Below are 6,065 nucleotides of genomic sequence, written 5' to 3'. Positions count from 1 at the left end.
TAGAAGACTTTGTCCTTCACCCAAGAGGAATGCTGATAAAGCAGGTTTCCTGCCTGATGCTTTTGCTCAGGAAGGTCTTTTTACCTCAGACTCCTTCTCTGTGCCCTGTGTCTGGCAAACTCCTATGCATTCCTTAAAGCCCAGCTCAAATGTCACCTCCTCCAGCTTTCAGAGGGAGTTCCTCTTACTCCTGTCTTCTGCCTTTTGCAAGTTGTCCACACCTGATGGCAATACTTATGTGTTGCCATAATGATCTGTTTTAAAGCTTCTTTTTCCCCTTAAACCAGGTTCTGTGGGGTGGGTGGGCAATGTGTCTTTTAATCCCAATGTCAACACAAGACTTGCCACATGGGAAGGACTCACTGTGTGAAGAAGGAAGAGGGTGGGCAGAGATGATGTTCAAGTGAACTTAGAAACATTCAGATTTAATAACTGATGTAGCCCATCAGTTATGTTCTAGGTCACAGGCAAGGTACGTTGGAGAAGAGGGGAGACCAAATATGTTATTGACTTGAATGACTGAACTAGAAATACAGATTTAGACTTCCTATTTTGACTCATAGTGCAAAGAATATCCTACAACATCTTACCTTGAAGAGAGAAAAGAGTTTTGCATTTCTCGAATGATGAAATTGATGAGCACTAAATACAAATGTGTGGCTCAGATGGTAAAGAATCTGCCTGCAATGCAGGAGACCTGGGTTCGATCCCTGGGTTGGGAAGATCCCCTGGAGAAGGAAATGGCAACCCACTCCAGGATTCTTGCCTGGAGAATCCCATGGACAGAAGAGCCTGGCAGGCTATCATCCATGGGACTGCAAAGAGTCAGGCACGACTGAGCAACTAACACTTTAACACTTTCACTTCACAAACTTAAATGCATATGCTGGGCATATGGGTTTACCTACAGGAGGCATGAATATCATTCAAATTTAACCCAACAAATTATTTTTTATGTGTGCGTTGTGCTCCCTGCAGCCTTTAGCACCCTGACCATCATTTACAAAGTGCTCTAAGATTCCCTTCAGCTCTGTGTTTTCTTCCTTGGAACAGGGGTCTCCAAAGTATTGTACCCCAGTAACCTAAGAGGGTACCTTAAGAAAGCAATCAAATTATTCAAGTTTAGCTTCTGCTTTATCCTTTGAAATGTTTGTATCTTGTGCATACTTTAACTCATACATTATATATATTCGTAAGAACAAAATATTTATATACTTTACATATATGTCCCAAAGTGTTCATGAGTGTGTGTGTGTGTGTGGTTGTGCATTTTTTAATCCATTGCCTTGTGTGCTAGGTCATTTCAGTTGTGCCCAACTCTTTGTGACCCTATGGACTGTAGCCCACCAGGCTCCTCTGTCCATAGGATTCCCCAGGCAAGAAGACCGGAGTGGATTGCCATGCCCTCCTTCAGGGGACCTTCCCAACCCAGGGATTGAACTGAATCTCCTATGTCTCCTGCATGGGCAGGCGAGTCTTTACCACTGGCAAGCCCCAGTGGTAGACTTTCCAGTCTTTACCTGGAAAGCCCCGTCCACTGCTTTAGATCAGTGCATATTAAACTGTAATGTGTGGGCAGATATCCTGGGGGTCATGTTAAAATGCAGATTCTCATTTAGAAGGTCTGGACTGAGGCCTAGAATTGTTGTGTCCAATAAGCTCCCGGGTGATGTGCTGCCGAGGCTGGAGGCAGCTACACCTGGAGTGGCAGTCCGCCTTTTGCAACCCCAGGGCCTCCTCTGAACTACACAGCACAGAACACAGATGGTGGAGCAGCACTGTTTTCTGGTGACTCCCACGGGGAGCCGTGGCTAGTGTCGCTGGAGAGCGGAGGAGAGACAGTGACTCATTCTAAGCAGAGGCAGCGCGGGGCCACGAAGGCTGATTCAGGAGAAAGGGGCCTCCGGAAGCATGCTGGCACGTGGCTTTTCAGTTTGGTTCAGTCTCTCAGTTGTGTCTGACTCTTTGCAACCCCGTGAACCACAGCACGCTGGCTCATGGCTTTACCTACTGGAGAAAATTCAGGCTCTAGCTGACTTCACTTAAAAAAAAAAAGGCACTGTTTAAAATCACCATCAGTTTTATAAAACAGTCCTGGGGTCAGCATTTTTTGCTCAGTGACAACTTCCTTTATGAGAAACATAGCTGGAAACCAAGGTCTTGACCACTTCTGATGGTCAGAGACCCTGCGGTGCTAACTTAGGTGGCAGAGTGCTGAGTCTGGAGTTTCTGGCTAATCAGGGCCACCTCCATATACCCTCACTCAGAGTATTAACCCTGATATTGAGTCAGTGTGTTACAGACGCTCTCCATCCAAAAGAAGAAGAGAAAAATGACACATTTACACACATAATCCCCTGGTGAATATTTGTGAGTGAATATACACACTCACAGGCTTCCCAGGTAAGTGGTAAAGAATCCACCTGCCAATGCAGGAGACACAATAGACACAGGTTCAATCCTTGAGTCGAGAAGATCCCCTGGAGGAGGAAATGGCAACCCACTCTGGCATTCTTGCCTGGAGAATCTCATGGACAGAGGAGCCTGGCAGATACAGTCCCTAGGGTTGCAAGGAGTCAGACACGACTGCACAGCTGAGCACGCACGCATACACACTCTCACACATGTGCATACACATTATTGACAAATAAATTGATTCCCTTAGTTCCCAAAGTCTACCCAACAATTCATGTTTGGGTGTCCCATACAGTTTTCTTAAGACTGCTGCTGCTGCTGCTAGGTTGCTTCAGTCATGTCCGACTCTGTGGGACCCCATAGACGGCAGACTACTTCAGTCTAATTTGAACCGTATGCCTTAGCTTGATTTCTGAGGTGGTTTGCTATGCAAAAGTGGTTACAAATACATTTTCGAATATCTAACATCGTCTCCACTGTGTAACTTGTGTCCCACAAAAAGGTGAGGTATCAATGAATTAGAGATGCTTCTTCTAACTAGGTCTGCCATCCATACTAATGTAAGGCATCCTAATGGGACTCAGCCTCTGACCACATCGACACAGAAGAATGAATACATGTTCAATTAACATGAAAATGAAGAGGACATTCCAGAGGGCATTTACGTTGTCCGCTTGAGATGAGTTGGGCCCTAAATTCAGACCTACTTGGCCAATTCTTAATATTTTACTCTGAACCTATCTTCAGTCCTGTTTTCGGCTGAGAGAGCCAATTTTGAGAGCTAACATTTTAAGGGGCCCTGGTTGAAAGACCTGGGCATGGCCCTCTTGTTTGTTCTGGCTGACATCTTTTGTTTCCTCTTAATTATTGATAATAAAAGTCATGAAGTGAAAAAGGCCAAACCACCTCTCTTTGGGATGTGGGGAGAGACAAGGAGGATACCTTGTATCACAAAGCCAAATGGCTCATGCAGCTTGATATTAAAAAAAAAAAAGCAACCCAATCAAATAATGGGCAGGAAACCTAAATAGACATTTCTCAAAAGAAGACATACAGAGCAACAAGTGCATGAAAATATGTTCAACATCACTAATTATCAGAGAAATACAAATCAAAACTACATGAGATATCACCTCACACTGGCCAGAATAGCCATCCTCACAAAATCTACAAACAAATGCTGGAGAGGGTATGGGGGAAAGGGAACCTTCTTGCACTGTCAGTGGGAATGTAAATTGGTACAGCCATCATGGAGAACAGTATGGAGTTTCCTTAAAACGCTAAAGCTAGAACTACCATGTGGCCCAGCAATCCGACTACTGGGCACATACCCAGGCAAATCCATAATTCAAAAAAGACACATGCGCTCCAGTGTTCATTGCACTTCTATTTACAATAGCCAGGACATGGACACAACCAAAGTGTCCATCAACAGAGCAGTGGATAAAGAAGATATGGGGTGTGTGTGTGTGTGTGTGTGTGTGCATATGATGGAATATTACTTAGCCATAAAAAGGAATGGAACTGGGTCATTTGTAGAGACATGGATGGACCTAGAGCCTGTCATACAGAGTGAAGTAAGTCAGAAAGAGAAAAATATATATATATAAAGTCGCTTATATGTGGAATCTGAAAAAAGTGGTACAGATGAATGCAGGGTTCCAAAGAAGAGCAAGGAAAGATAACAAAGCCTTAAGTGAACAATGCAAAGAAATAGAGGAAAGCAATAAAATGGGAAAGACTAGAGAACTCTTGAAGAAAATTAGAGATACAAAGGGAACAGTTCATGCAAAGTTGGGCACAATAAAGGACAGAAATGGTATGGACCTAACAGAAGCAGAAAAGACTAAAAAGAGGTGGCAAGAATACACAAGCACTGTACAAAAAAGTCTTAATAACTCAGATAACCACAATGGAGTGGTCAGTCACCTAAAGCCAGACATCCTGGATTGTGAACTCAAGTAGGCCTTAGGAAGCATTACTACAAACAAAGCTAGTGGAAGTGATGGAATTCCAGCAGAGCTATTTCAAATTCTAAAAGATGGTGCTGTTAAAGTGCTGCACTCAATATGCCAGCAAATTTGGAAAACTCAGCAGTGGCTACAGGACTGGAAAAGGTCAGTTTTCATTCCAACCCCAAAGAAGGGCAATGCCAAAGAAAGTTCAAAGTACCGTACAGTTGCACTCATCTCACATGCTAGCAGGGTAATGCTCCAAATCCTTCAAGCTAGGCTTCAACAGTATGTGAATCAAGAACTTACAGATATACAAGCTGGATTTAGAAAAAGCAGAGGAACCAGAGGTCAAATTGCCAACATCCGTTCGATCATTGAAAAAGCGAGGGAATTCCAGAAAAACATCTACTTCTGCTTCAATGACTCCGCTAAAGCCTTTGACTGTGTGGATCACAACAAACGGTGGAAAATTCTTAGAGATATGGGACTACCAGACCACCTGACCTGACTCCTGCAAAACCTGTATGCAGGTCAAGAAGCAACAATTAGAACTGGACGTGGAACAACAGACTGGTTCCAAATTGGGAAAGGAGTACGTCAAGGCTGTATATTGTCACCCAGCTTATTTAATTTATATGCAGAGTACATCATGCAAAATGCTGGGCTGGATGAAGCACAAGCTGGAATCAAGATTGCTGGGGGAAGTATCACTAACCTCACATACACAGGTGACACCGCCTTAAAGGCAGAAAGTGAAGAAGAACAAAGAGGAAGAGGAACTCTGGGCTGTGGATAGGTACGTCCTGTCTGATTAGTGGCAGCATTAGATTAGAAAACAGATGCACACAGGGAACTCTGCTCTACGTTATGTGGCAGCCTGGATAGGAGGGGAATTTGGGGCGGAATGGATACTTGTATGACTGAGTCCCTTTGCTGAAACCATGACAACAATTGTTTGTTAATCAGCTATACCCCAATACAAAATAAAAAGGTTTTTTAAAGATACATAAAATTAACACAGGTGTGTGAGTTGCAGTTCAGGGGGTCTCAAAGAGTCGAACATGACTAAGTGACCGAACCGAACTGATACAAGTTGTATTCCAAAGAGCTTTTACAAAAAAAAAACCAAAAACATACATACATGCATATATAGATATATATATATACATACATACATACAGAGAGAAATAATTCAGTTCAGTTCAGTCGACATTTTGAGCCTTTTAGAGGCTTTTAAATAAAATGTAATTATACCAAAAAAAATAGAGAAGGTGCCCAATAAATAGAAAGTGCTTTGGATCATCCCCAAAGCATTCCCCGCCACACCTGTTCCATGGAAAGATTATCCTCCACAAAATTGGTCCCTGGTGCCCAAAAGGTTGGGGACTGCTAATGTCCAAAGCAAAGCCTCAGCTCCTAACCTTGTGAGCAGGGCATAGGAAACCCTCAGGAGTTGGCCCCGCCCACCTATTAGCCTAGACACCAGCCAGTCCGCAGTCTGCTCCCTGGTGAGCCACTTTCCGTCGTCCCCGTGGATTGGTCCTCTACTGACAGAGTCAATGCATTGGACCATACAGGGCCACCTTCTGAAAGCCCCCTTCGTGTTCCCCTCTGCTTTCTCATCAGTTCAGTTCAGTTGCTCAGTCGTGTCCAGCTCTTTGCGACCCCATGAATCGCAGCACGCCAGGCCTCCCT

The 6,065-nt window shown here is 43.9% G+C and overlaps 2 long non-coding RNA genes across 2 annotated transcripts in view; one reads left to right on the top strand and one right to left on the bottom strand.

The window, feature by feature from the left end:
- The window catches only part of LOC138428229 (uncharacterized), a 1,104,918-nt gene that overhangs the window by 1,023,036 nt on the left and 75,817 nt on the right, over positions 1 to 6,065 (bottom strand). The gene's annotated exons all lie outside the window — the stretch shown is intronic.
- The window catches only part of LOC138436587 (uncharacterized), a 44,080-nt gene that overhangs the window by 1,713 nt on the left and 36,302 nt on the right, over positions 1 to 6,065 (top strand). The window lies entirely within an intron of this gene.

This window comes from Ovis canadensis, chromosome 1 (assembly GCF_042477335.2).
Source record: "Ovis canadensis isolate MfBH-ARS-UI-01 breed Bighorn chromosome 1, ARS-UI_OviCan_v2, whole genome shotgun sequence".
NCBI classification, from domain to species: domain Eukaryota; kingdom Metazoa; phylum Chordata; class Mammalia; order Artiodactyla; family Bovidae; genus Ovis; species Ovis canadensis.
The sequence above is the reverse complement of the archived record's forward strand: the minus strand, read 5'-3'. Positions and strand labels throughout refer to the sequence as shown.